The sequence below is a fragment of the Rutidosis leptorrhynchoides genome, chromosome 3 (assembly GCF_046630445.1).
Source record: "Rutidosis leptorrhynchoides isolate AG116_Rl617_1_P2 chromosome 3, CSIRO_AGI_Rlap_v1, whole genome shotgun sequence".
NCBI lineage: Eukaryota > Viridiplantae > Streptophyta > Magnoliopsida > Asterales > Asteraceae > Rutidosis > Rutidosis leptorrhynchoides.
The window spans coordinates 147064824-147079599 of NC_092335.1; the positions used below are offsets into that span (position 1 = coordinate 147064824).

The 14776-nt window shown below is 31.1% G+C and overlaps 1 protein-coding gene and 1 long non-coding RNA gene across 3 annotated transcripts in view; one reads left to right on the top strand and one right to left on the bottom strand.

The window, feature by feature from the left end:
* LOC139896894 (uncharacterized) overlaps nt 1-14776 on the bottom strand; it is an 84511-nt gene that overhangs the window by 23961 nt on the left and 45774 nt on the right. The gene's annotated exons all lie outside the window — the stretch shown is intronic.
* Nucleotides 4181-5059, top strand: LOC139896893 (uncharacterized). Of its 2 annotated transcripts, XR_011776355.1 has the most exons (4): nt 4181-4471; nt 4558-4642; nt 4710-4781; nt 4889-5059. It is a non-coding gene; the product is annotated as an uncharacterized lncRNA (long non-coding RNA). The 2 variants fall into 2 exon arrangements; XR_011776354.1 differs by having other exon boundaries at nt 4181-4642.

The window sequence follows — 14776 nt, forward strand, 5'->3', positions numbered from 1 at the left end:
GAATATCATTATAGTTTCACACATAAAAGTGTGGAGAAAAAAGTTCACACTAATTTGTGTTTATAATTATAAATGTAACCACACTTAAGAGTGTTAAGTTAATTTTGTCGCACTAGATTTGTTCACGCTCTCCCTTGTGTGAAGAAATGAGGTGTAACAAATTTTACTCACATTTTTAAATGTGATTAAATTTGTGTTTGTACACACTAATAAGTGTGAAGTAACTTTTCCTACAATTTTAAGTGTGAAATTTGAATAACATTCAACATTTATAAATGTAACAAACTTATACATATTTATAAGTGTAAGAAATTTGACAAAAAGCTCACACTTTCTTACAAATGTGTAAAAATATGCGTGAACAATTGATAAATTTGTTGTAGTGAGGGAGAAAATGTGTACATTACTTTATAATACAAGTATGTAATGCATTTACATGTACTTTTTGAAAATATATGAATATTTTAAGTAACAATGAATTGGTAATTGTGAAATGTCGAGGACATCTAGTGACTTTCAAAACGTCATATATTTAACTCAGTAAAAATTATTTATCTTTATATTTCTTTTTTTTTCTTCTATTTTGATTCTTTGTTATATTAAACGAGTTACACAATGTTTCTATACAAATTTGATGTTTATAGATTCTGTTACATATAAGAATTATACAGAGTAGTGTTTATTTAGATAACTCTTGATTATGAAGTAATATTTTACTATATTGATATAATAAGTTGTGGTTATTATTCCCTCTTAAATAAATTCTACATAGTATGTAATAATTTAGTAAAAAGTTAAATTATATTTTTGAAATCTAATCTTTTTCTAGTATGAAGTCACAGTATTCCGACTAGAAAATAACTTAGTTTTGATATTAGAATTAATTTATGAATATATCGATCTCAGACTTGACTTATAATATGAATTATCATTACCTGTTAGAACTCTAGAAATGAGTTAATCATACTCCCAAGAGGTCCTTTAGATGAGGGTTATATAAAAGACATAGGAATTCCACAGAAACCAACAATAGCCAATGTACTTCATAGAGATCAAAGAAGCCGTGGAACAAAAATCTCATAGAGATCAAGGAAGTCGTGGAACGATACCAATTGATAGGACCAAATACGTATGAATATCGTGTATATTGATATGAATGTTGAGAGAATTAGTCAAACAGTCAAGATTGACTAATTCCACAACTCTCTTGAACTCGATTAAGTGCTTGACTATGTGTGTGAATGTCTCACTTCTAAGGATGTCTTGTGGAATATATATAGCCCTCGTCTATATTCCACCATTCTAAGGCTTGGCACACAATCTATGCAATTTTCGGGGTTCTAACATTATCATTTTTAAATATAGTTTGTCTGTTCAAAGTATTACACTATACTGTACGTACTATTTGTTAAGATATTGATGTGAAAATGAGCAATATAAACTAACTTTTCAAACACTACATGTAGTAAGTTAATAAATCTTAATTGGGACATCTTATTGTCATCTCGCACCAAACAACAAAACTCTTGGAACCGACCCTGGTTGGGAGTTTTAAGACCCAAATAACGCAAGTGATTCAAGCAAATCACTCACCATCAAAAATAAACAAAAGTAAGAACGCGCACTACAAATAAAAGTTAATTTCCTAACACTTATTTTTTCACATTTATTGCAAACGTGGAGAAAAACTTAAATTTTTGACGCTTATAATTGTTTATAAACTAGAAAAAAATTCGACCGCGCGTTGCTGCAGTTGTATTCAACGCGCGGTCGAATTTGGATATTCGTTGTTTGGTACCTATTATATTTAGTAGGTTGGGTTGTTTGTTGTACTGCATGTATATGTATGAAATATAGCCCGAAATATTTAGTGTTTTTTTAACGATGTCCGTTTCACGTATAGTTAGTCGCATTGTGTTCGTAAAATTATTTTGAGTTGAACGGTGGTCTCGTAAAAATTTAACGCGGCGAGCGAGAAAATATGTCCCGTTGAAAATTTAGGTGAAGTTTATTTAAGGTTTTTAAATAAAATAATAAAATTTATGTTTTGTACCCTTGATTTGGAAAGTGAACTTGAAAGTTGCATTAAAGTGTAGGGGGTAATTTTTTTTTTTTTTTTGCATTGTCGTTTGGCAAGGTGGGGAGATCCTAAACGACCAAACCCACCATGCTAATTAGTATGTAGATAAATAAATAAATAAATAAATTACTCATCATATTTATAACATTTGTAACTGTTACAAAGCTTTAAATGCTTTAACACGTCACAAATTTAAAAATTGGTGACGTTTTAATCAGTTAAAAAAATTGTTGACACAATATTAACATTTCTAAGTTTCACCAAATTCTAACAATTAAAAGTGTTGGAAAAGAAGAAATGAGTGACACTGAAAAGCGTTAGGAAATTAGAAAAAAATACTAACTTTTAGAAGCGTCCAAAAAAATAAGTAAGCAACAGTTGGAAACGTCAAAAACGAATACATCAATAACGCTTGTAACCGTTAAAAAGAAAGGAAAAAGTTTTCATCAAATGCAAAAGCCAAGAGCTCGACTATAGATGCGTTTGAGGTCATCATTCAAATTTAACCGGCCAGTGGCTCACTATTTTCCCCTCGCAAACAGTGGCGAAACTAGGATTTCTTTCACCGGGGGCAAAAAAAAAAAAATTAATCGTAGCAATTTTTTTGAACAAAATTTGAAGATTTTGGGACAAAAGTTGGATATTTTGGGGCAAAATTTGAAAATTTTGGGGCAAAAGTTGGAGAATTTGGGGCAAAATTTGAAGGTTTTGAGGCAAAATATGTAAGTTTGAGGGCAAAAAATAAAATCACTGGATGCAAAGTCGAAAAACTCAAAAAAAAAAAAAAAAAAAAAAAAAATCCACCTGGCTGGCCCCTGCCCCTTAACACTTTCGCCCCTGAGTCGCAAATAAAGTGTTCTACCGCTTAATGTTCAATACACAACGGTGGCTCATATCGTTGAATTCATCCTTCTTATGCTACAAGGTTAATCAATATTTGATCTTACGTTTATTTCTGCACTAATCGTTATATGTTGTTAGGGTTTCATCAATTCATTTGTGATGAATTTGTTGAGTTAGGGCTTCATAAGTTCTTTATATCAATCAATTAGTTAGAATTTTTCATAAATTTATTGAATTTATTAAATGATTAATTTTGATTCTGTCAATTCAATCTTTGATCTTTGATGAGCTCGATTAGGGTTTAGGCTTTGAATTTTAAAAGCTGAAGTCGAACTTGATCTGAAACAGATTGCTTATAAGTAGTACAGTACAATGTAAAGTGCACACCAAGTGTTTGACATATTGCACCAATGAACTGCATGACCAGATTAATGTATGTTGTATAGATGTGATACAAGTTTTATGATCGTGTGCACATAATGTGAAAGGATTAACATTTCTCCAGTTAATAGTAAGACAATCATCATTATTGCGACAATGATATTACTGTAGTACGGACAGCACTCGAGGTTTGCCTATCATTTACTTTTTTTTTCTAACTAATAGATGTATTTATGTCTCTTCGAAGCCATATATACAGCTCCTATAGTATAAATTGATGCATCACATCATCTTCGAAATGTACTTTTGCAGTATGAATAAAGTGTATAACCAAATGTACTTTTGTTTGTGAACACCACCTCTTACATATAATCTATGCAGAAGAATGTTCTGTATATTTCTAGAAATAATCTTATGGTTAATATAATTGATTATTATCATAACAAGTTGTTAGTGATGGATAATACCAATTCAAAAAGTATTAGTTGTATTATGTGTTCCTTGACAATTTAACTCCATGCATACCCAAGTAGGTACGTGACTTTGGACTATCTACTTATTACTAGATGCTTAATTCGCAAGTTAAAATAGCTCGACATATATATACCGAGAGAAAGCTTATGATATTGTAAGTGAAATCATCTCCTTAAGGTCATGAATCTATACATCTTTTATTCCCAGTTATGTAATTGCGTCTTTATTGAACATACCGTTTCTTGATGCAAGAAGTGGTAAATTTGTTATAGAATAAGGATGTCATGTATAATACTTTACCATTATTGCTAATTGTACTTGATTCAGATATAAAATAATTGAATTTTGTGATAAAGTTAATATTAATGATATTGGTTATTGTGCAGACATGCCATATTATGTGCCCAACACCAATTTTTTGCAAGACGATTAACAAGCACCTCTTATCATAAGGGGTTAGTTTTATTTCCCAAGGATTGAATGACCTATCGTTCAATAGATTTGGTTTCTTGTTAATGAATAATGATTTAATTTAATTTAGAATATGATATGATGTGAAATGTATCATATTTTTATGGGTATATCTGAACTACCATATTTTTATGGATATATCCGAAAAGAGTCCACCTGAAAGGAGAACTTCATAAGGAGCTATGAAGGTGTAAACATTGTAGCTAACAAGTTCTTTCTACTGTAAGTTTTTAATGTTGACATTTTCAATTGATAGTTGATGTAAGTCTTGATTCTATAAGCTTTGTCTGTTTATATGCGATGAAAAGAACCATGGGATGTTTGTATTTGAGTTGTGGAACAGACTGCATCTAAATAATGGACTATTCTGCCCTTCCAAATTTTTATACCCAGGTGATGATTTAAGCCTTTTTATTGATTAATCATGTTCTTGACTCAAATTAGTATGCTTTTTTTCCAGCCCTCGTCTGGTGCATCGCGTGAGAGTTGTCCACATTGATCATATGTTTGAAGAAATCGGTTTGCAGACCTGGTAAATATTTGCAGACTTGGTACATATTTATGTCATCAAACTTTGAATCAGCTTTATGTTTAGTAAACAGTTTATATAACTTTATCTTTGTCATCTATTTAATGCAGGCCATAGTGAATAAGGATGTGATTAAGTGTGTTTTAATGTACTTGCAATATATGTTTAAGTTCAACTGTAGTCAAAATGTAGTTGAATGACGCAATGAAGAATGTAGACCTGAAGGATGTTTTGTTTGATATAGTTTGTTGAAAGGGCAAATTGCATAGAAAGGTAACATGAATGACAATTTTTTCTAATAAAGGGTATATCATAATTTTTTTTTGCCACAAAGGAATCTGATTTCAATTTAGTGCCTAAAAGGGTCTTTAATTGAAAAATGGTTGGAATTGAGGTAATACCCGACATGTGGCATTTTTAAATTATTTTTTTTGCTGACTTGTATATTCCACATGTCATTTTTTATATTTTTTTATATCCATGTCATTTTCATGTCAATAGCTTTGAAATTAATTATTTTTTATTTTTATTTTTAAAACTTCTTCATCATTTAACATCATCATTCTTCTTCAAGTAAAAAGTTTTAAATGTTATGAAATCAAAAGTCAAGAATGGTTGTGGATGTCAATTTGAATAATAGTTACGCATGCATTTGAATAGTTACTTGCACAGTAAAATTTATAATATAAATATAGGATCGAATGTAATCAGTTTTTGCACCATTCACTTTAATAAGATTTATTACTCTCTCCTTTCTCTTTAATATCAGTAGTCAAGAGTCAGATCACTAAAGGTAGTTATAAACTCTTAAATTACAACACGTTATTAGCACGAAGTGCTCCGTATAATCAAGGTTTATCTAAGCAAGCACAAGTCATTAATCAAGGTAAGAAATTCTTTAACGATATCTTCTATTATTTATTAGTAAGGTAAATATTATTATCATCATAAGTAAAATTATATTTCTGTAATCTAACTTTTATTAACTTCACTAACATTTATATTTATGTTATTTAAGTTATATATGGTCGGTTATACTGCCTGAATTATATTTATGTAATCTAACTTTTATTAACTTCACTAACATTTATATTTAAGTTATATATGGTCGGTTATACCGCCTGAATTATATTTATGTAATCTAACTTTTATTAACTTCACTAACATTTATATTTATGTTATTTAAGTTATATATGGTCAGTTGTACCGCCTGAATTATATTTCTATAATCTAACTCTTATTAACTTCACTAACATTTATATTTATGTTATCTAACATTTATAATTACTTATGCAATTAATTATTATTTATTTCATGCATACTAATGTTTATTCTTAAAATTTATTATTTATGCATAATATGTTTATTCTCTTAATCTTCGTATTTATACTAAATGTATTTATAGTAATCGTATTTGTACTAATAAAATTTTTTATTAAAATTATTATTAATACAACGAGTACATAACAGTCGTTAACGTCAACTAACGACGTTACAACGGTCATATATACATAACGGTTGTTAACGTCAACTGACGACGTTACAACGACTATATTTTTCAAATATAAAATAAACATCTCTGTTTTCACATTTTCACAAATCAATCTTCATTTTCTAAGATTACCACTCTAAAAAAAAAAAAAAAATTTGTAAAGATGATTCACACAAGGATGATTTTTCCTATTGTATTAGTCATACTAACTATCATCATTGTTGCTAATATACCACCGGATGAACCTATATTCTATCATGCTCTTGTGGTATTATCATTTGTAATCATGCCATTATTCTGTTGTTTGCTACTTATGAATTTAAAATGATTCTAATTTCATTTTATTATTTGTTTATGAATAGAAGTTGATTATGATTATGATTTATGTTGTTCATCTTTTTGATAATAGAAAATGTCGAATTTGAAAAGGCTTTAATTTGCTCCTTTAGAATCAAGTGGGAACAACTACTTAACATGGGTTATGAATGTAGAAAAACATCTCGAATCAATCGGTATTTTAGAAACCCTGAATGAGAATAACAATTGTTTCGAACAAGAGAAAGCAATAGCAAGTATTTTTCTTAGCAAACATATTGACGAGTCCTTGGAATCTACATATTATATGATCGAAGATCCAAGTGTATTATGGAAAATACTCAAAGATAGATACGATATTAATTATCAAGAAATAACGGTGATCCATGAAAGAATAAAATTGAAGATGTTAGTAGACGCTCTTATAAGAATCCCGGAGATTCTTATTAATGATCAGGTAACGTGGATCATCAGTCTAGTATTTCTTGAATACATGAACATCTTGTTTATCTCTACAAATAAGTCCCAAAAGAAAATAAAACGAGAGTGAATCTGTTGAAAAATCTTGATTAAATAAACCCTGAGCTACCTTGAGACTTGAATGGTTTGAATTTTCTAAGATGTCTAGCTTGTTATGTATCACTCATAAACAAATGGTTTTAGACCATAACGCATATGTTTATTAAGTGTCATCTTTTATGTACTTTAGATTGTAACTTGTTTGCAGGTAATATAATTTGATTATCTTGCTGAAATATAACTCATTATTTGTTTATCTTATTTGAAGTTTTAGTATGAATCCTGCTGAAATACAACATCAATTAAATGGTAAAGACCTATGTATTGCAGATAGTGGTAACATACACACTATGATCAAATCTAAGAAATATTTCATTGATTTAAATCAAATGAAGGAATTATAAATACAATATCAGGCCTTGCAAACTTGATATAAGGAACGGAAAAGGCAAAAAATCATATTACCAAATAGTACGAATTTTCTGATAAACAATGCTTTGTTTTCTCCCAAATCAAAGAGAAATTTGTTAAGTTTCTCTGATATATATCATAATGGATATGATTATCAGTCAATGATAACCGGAAATGAGAAATACCTATGTAACACCGAAAAGCGCATATGATGAAAAGCGCAACACATATGATTAAAAGCGCATATGATAAAAAGCGCATATGATGAAAAGCGCGGCGCATATGATTAAAAGCGCATATGATAAAAGGCGCATATGATGAAAAGCGCAACACATATGATTAAAAGCGCAGCATGATTAAAAGCGCATATGATGAAAAGTGCATATGATGAAAAGCGCAGCGCATATGATTAAAAGCGCATATGGTGAAAAGGATATATGATGAAAAGCGCATATGGTAATTAATGAAAAAGCACATATGGTGATTAATGAAAACCACATATGGTGATTAATGAAAACCACATATGGTGATTAATGAAAAAGCATATATGGTGATTAATGAAAAGCACATATGGTGATTAATGAAAATAATATTGAGAAAGAATCACCAATGTTTCTTGAAAGAATTCAAGGTTATATATATGGACCAATTCATCCATCATGTGGACCATTTTGATATTTCATGGTTCTAATAGACGCATCTAGCGGATGGTCTCATGTTTGTGTGTTATCAAGCCGTAATATGGCATTTGCAAAGTTTCTTGCACAAATTATTAAATTGAGAACATTATTCTGATTATACCATTAAAAGGATGAGACTTGATAATACTGGTGAGTTAACATCTCAAGCATTTAATGATTATTATATGTCTACAGGGATTGTTGTTGAACATCCAGTTGCTCATGTGCATACACAAAATTGGTTTAGCTGAATCAATAGATAAACGCTTGCAGCTAATAACTAGACAATTGGTAATGAGTACAAAACACTCAATATTTATATGGGGACATGTAAATTAACATGATGCGACATTAATTCGCATTAAACCAAGTGCAAGTCATAAATATTCTCCATTACCAACTTAATTTTGGTCGAGAGCCAAATATTTTCCATCTTAGAACATTTGGTTGTGCAGTGTATTTTTAATTGCACCACCACAACAAATGGTTCCTCAAAGAAGGATTGAAATATATGTTGGATATGAAACATCTTCAATCATAAGATATATTGAATCCATGACGGGTGATGTTTTTACAGCACATTTTTGCTGATTGTCAATTTAATGAAAAATTGTTCCCTAGATTAGGGGGAGAAATGAAAAAAAAATGATGTTTCATGATGTGAACATCAATTAAGGTATCTTGATACTCGCACAAAAGAATGCGAAACAAAAAATTAAAAAAAAAATGCATATGCAAAAACTTGCGAATAAATTGACCGATGCATTTACAGATACAAAAAGAATGACTAAATCATATATATCAGCAGTAAATGCTCTAGCAAGAATTGAAATTCCAAAAGCTGGCAATAATGTCACTCATGAGTCTTTTGTCACGTCTGAAACGTGGAAGACAAATTAGTTCCAAAAATAAAAATCCTCGAAAAGGAAATGTAACATCCCGCCTTTTTCCGTTTACTTTCCGTCTATCTATTTTAAAGTCCGTTATATAATTATAACATCTTCCGTTAATACGCGTTTTAAAATATTTCGTTTAGGTAATTCACGCACTCGCTTCAAACTTGAAGGACTAAACTTGCCAATGGACCTAAGTTGTGACTAGGTCAAAGTGGTCAAACCTCATCTCTTCCACTCATTCACCTCCTAACTCTTGATACTTTCACCTTTTACTCTCAAACACCCAATTCAAAGATTCATCATCTATTTCTGATCTAGCAAGAGTTTTGCAAAACAAATTACATCTTTGAAATCCTTGCATCTTCCTCTTCAATTTCATACCGATTTCATCTAGTTTGGGTAACTTTCTAAAATCACTAGATTCTTTGTTCTTGATGTTTTTAACTTATAAAAGTGTTAATTAGTGTCTATGGCTCAAGTCTAACATGAATATATGATTTGTATGCTTGTTCTTGTCATTTTGATGTAACTAGCTTAAACTTGAAATGGGTGTGTTTGATCTTGAGATTTGGTTGCTTAAATGTTGTTAGATGTTAAAAGTGCATGTATTAAATGTGTTACTAGCATCACTAGCTTCAATTTGGTGTGTAGGTTAACATGGAAAAGCTTCATAAACATAATTGTTAAATTTATGATTTTGGTTAGGGTTTGATAGACTTAATTATGAAATTTTGATGCATTAAATGCTTGACAATGTTGTTTGTAAGTGTTAGTTGTATCGTATGCGTAATTACCTACGAAACGGCGTATTATATGTGAGCATTCAATTCCCGAATCATCAATGTGCATTTATGAACTTGGATGCAATTAATGGTGAACATTTAATGCGGTTTTGGTTGTTATAAATGTTAGATTGATTGATGAAATGTGCTTAGTTGTTTTCCTCGTCAAAATACCTTTCCAACGATATAGGATACATGTTATAAGTGTTTCCGGATCATATGTTGTGTTTGATTAGAGTTTGGTTCGTGCACTTATGAATTTCAGCAAGCAGAACCTGTGTACCAGTTTGGACGCTGTCCAAACCTATGGACGCCGTCCAGTGCTTCATTGCTGGACGCCGTCCAGAACCTTTGGACGCCGTCCAAATGAACTGCCAGGGACTGATCTACTTAGTCATTTTTTGTTTAATTCTAACTATGCTACGCACCTCCGATTAACATGTAACTTGTTCTAACATGCTCATATATGATTATAAAACTCAGAAAAATTGTCCGAGACCCGACCCGAATGTGTTGACTTTTTCGTTGACTTTGACGTGACCAAAGTTGACTTTTATTCAAACTTAACCAAATACTTATGCAATCGTCCTAACATGCTTTTATACTTGTACCTTGCATGAAACTTGACAACGTGATTCACATGCTATATATTAATCGAGTTGTAACGAGCCATATGACTAATTGAACAACTTTAACCGACCGTGTTTACCGGTATTGATACAACCTATTTGATTAGGTCAAGACTAGCATTCGTTCTTGCACACGTTTACTTTGTGAAGTAAATTTACATTCGTGCACTCAAGGTGAGATCATAGTCCAAATTTTACTCTTTTAAACTTACATTGGGGTGAGAAAACATAAACGTTTTATTTTACAAAGTGAACGCAAGTACGAAAACAAACATTCTACATACGAGTTAGAACAAAAATCCTCAATTCGATTATCATTAGTTACACTTGCCGGGTGTAAGCGAGAACTTATGTTGCGTGGCCATACGGGTTTGACAAACCCTCATTCGGAAGGTTCGCTACCGTTATTCGGATGAAATATATTTTCGAGAAACAGTGTATGTTCTAACACTATTGTGATGGGGTTCGTGGAAAGTTAAGCCTTGATAATTGGGTGCTCGTGATAACAAATTTTAGAATGGTTTACTATTATTTCAATGTTATAAATCTTGTGGTTCATTTGTACTTACTCACTTACTTACTTAAACCTATGATTTCACCAACGTTTTCGTTGACAGATTTCTATGTTTTTCTCAGGTCCTTGAACTTTAGGTGTTACATGCTTCCGCTCACTATTTTTTGATACTTGCTTGGATGTCGAGTATACATGCATACATGGAGCATCTTTTGACTTACTTTTAAATCGCGTCGCATAGGTTTCATTTGTACGTTAAACGTTGTAATGTAACTAGTCGTTGAACTACTTTTGTAAACTTGAAACATCTTTACAGTTGAAATGAATGCGACATATTTTGGTCAAACGTCATTTTAAAGACTTATGACCACGTAACGGGACCTAAGTAGACGGCGCCGTCAATGACGATTTTGTCGGGTCGCTACAGGAAAATCAGCTGAGCTGATAATGAGGTAAAAAAAAAGGTGTTCAAGAAGAACCACAAATCAATATTCCTTCTGCAGAGGATATTGACGATGTAAATACATAAATTGCAATAAATTATGTAATATTATGGAACCGAAACAAAATGACAAATATTGATTTTTCATATAATCTTACAATGACATCATGAATAAAGATGATGATCTGGAACCAAAATCTGTCATTGCATGTCAAAATAGACATGATTGGACTCAATTGGAAAAGAGCAATATGAGCTGAATTTGAATCGCTCAATAAAAGAAAAGTTTTCGGATCTATCGTTCAACTTCTAAAAGAAAGAAATTAAAATAAAAGATCTCGGAAAAACCAAGTATTGCCTTGGTTTACAAATTGAGCATATGCCTGATGGTTTACTTGTACATCAAACAACATATACTGAAAAGATTTTGAAACGTTTTAATATGGACAAGGAAAAACCATTAAGTACTCCTATGGTTGTTAGATAACTCAATGTTGAAGCTGATCCATTTCGTCCATGTGAAGATCATGAAGATATTCTGGGACCAGAAGTGACATATCTTAGTACAATTGGAGCTCTTATGTATCTTACAAATTGTACAAGACTTGACATTTCTTTTGCAGTTAATTTGTTGGCAAGGTTCAGCTCAGCTCCTACCAAAAGACACTGGAATGAGATCAAACACATATTTCGATACCTTCGAGGAACTACTGATTTAGGATTATTTTATTCTAACGAATCAAAACAAGATTTGGTTGGTTATGCAGATGCAGGTTATTTATCTGATCCACATAAATCTAAATTTCAAAATGGATATGGATTCCTAAATAGAGGTACTGCAATATCATGGCGTTCTAAAAAACAAACACTTGTTGCAACATCATCAAATCATGCCGAAGTGATTGCATTACATGAAGCTACTCGGGAATGTTTTTGGTTGAGATCAATGACACGACTCATTACTGATTCTTGTGGACTACAACGCGATAAAAGCCCAATAACTATCTATGAAGATAATGCAGCTTGCATAGCACAGATGAAAGAAGGGTATATCAAAAGTGACCGAACAAAACACGTACCTCCTAGATTCTTCTCATACACTCAAGATCTCATTAAGTACAACCAGATTGAAATGAGGTATGTTCAATCCAGCAAAAACTCTGCTAATCTTTTCACCAAAGCACTTCCAACTGCTATTTTCAGGACGCATACTCACAATATTGGCATGAGGCATGTTCAAAAGATGTAACAGCTCAGCAATGTCTACTTAAGGGAGAGTCAACTCTATGCTGCACTCTTTTTCCCTCAGCTAAAGTTTTTTTTCCCACTGGGTTTTCTTTAGCAAGGTTTTTAACGAGGCAGTACTAGTTGTTCTCTAATGAAAACAAATTGCCATCCAAGGGGGAGTGTTAAGAAATCAAAAGTCAAGAATGGTTGTGGATGTCAATTTGAATAATAGTTACGCATGCATTTGAATAGTTACTTGCACAGTAAAATTTATAGTATAAATATAGGATCGAATGTAATCAATTTTTGCACCATTCACTTTAATAAGATTTATTACTCTCTCCTTTCTCTTTAATATCAGTAGTCCATAGCCAAGAGTCAGATCACTAAAGGTAGTTATAAACTCTTAAATTAATGATTGTCAACATCTACCTATTTTTAGTATCTTATCAAAACCATATTAAATAGTGCTGCTTAAAAGATTCATACAACAAAATCACAGCTTCAAATTTTCAAACACATAACTAGTTTAGTATAACGACCCTGGATTTTCCAACTATATTAATAATATTTATTATTAATACTTGCGTTGTACTAAATATATTCTTATACATTTTACTTGTTACCGTATTTGACATTTCAATGTCCCGACTCGTCTTTTCGACACGTGCTTTTCATGAATAATATTTCGAATATTATTTACGTTCATAATTAATTGTTATTAATTATTTCTAATTAAGTAATGTAAGTAGTTAATTACTTGGGCTTTTACTAATTTGTTACATACTTATACTTGGGCTTATATTAATGGACTTGGACTATCAAAGCCCACCCTACATTTCTTAATGGACTAATTGTGAGCCCATCATTATGCTAGTGATACATTAAGCTTAAACTAGGATTAATTAGTTTAGTGAGGAGACAAAAATGTTTCAAGCATGCATGATCACTTTCCCATGTATTTGACTTATACACTTTTCTAGCAAACACCACTCTCCCACACATGAAAAAGCAAAGTTGACTACCCCCTTTTGGAGCCTCTAAACCGTCGACCTAGATGGGTGGAGAGGGAGTTCATATTATTTTTTTTTTTTGTTACTTATATGCTTGTATTGAACTTCATTTTTCACACATCTTTCTTACACTACTTTCTCTCTAAACTTTTCTCTCTAAATTGTAAGTAATATATTTATTTTTCTTTCTTCTTTTTCCTTTAAAAATCACCAAGTATCATCATCAAATTGATTGTTTGTTGTTTGTTGTTGTTAAAGATCAAACTTTCTAGTTTGTATCTTCATGAATCTTGCTTCTTCCATCCTTTGTTTGATGAGAAACCAAGAACAAGGATCTAAGCTTGTTAGCTTATGGTTCTACACTTGAAAAGTTATAAAGATCTAAAGTTCATGAGCTTTAAGATCTTACTTGTGTTCATGTTTTGGAAACTTAAGGTTTACTTTCTTAAGATCCAAGCTTTGACTTGAATCTTCTTAAGTATGAAACAAACATGAACTTATTAATTGTAACTTTAGTTTATTTCTTTCTTTTGTAAGTATTTCAATTAGTCATTTATTTAATTTTGGTCAAGTATTGCTAGTTAAACTTGATCTCATTTTTTTTGGAACTAAAGTTTAAACTTTGTAAGTTCAAGAACATGGAAGTTAAACTTTCTAGTTATAACTTTAAACACTTATGTTGGATCTAAGTTTCTATAGCTTATGGTCTTCCAAATTTTGTCTAAAACAAAAGCTTATAAGCTTATATACATTTTACAAGATAAAAATCTAAGTTTCATAACTTATGGTTTTATTAAAGTAAAGATCCAAGTTCCATAACTTAGTGTTTAACTTAAGAACACTAGATCTAGACTTTTAGTCTAGGATATTCAAGATCTAACTAAGATCTAAGTTCTACAACTTAAGATCTTGTTTATTTAGTTTACATTCAAGTTTATAGCTTAATATTACTATTAGAACTCATGTATGTGTCAGATCTAAGATCTTGATGTAACTTTGGTTCATCAACCTTCTTACAACCCTTAAATGAGTTGTGCTACATATCTTAGACATACACTAGTGTCATGATGGTCAAAAC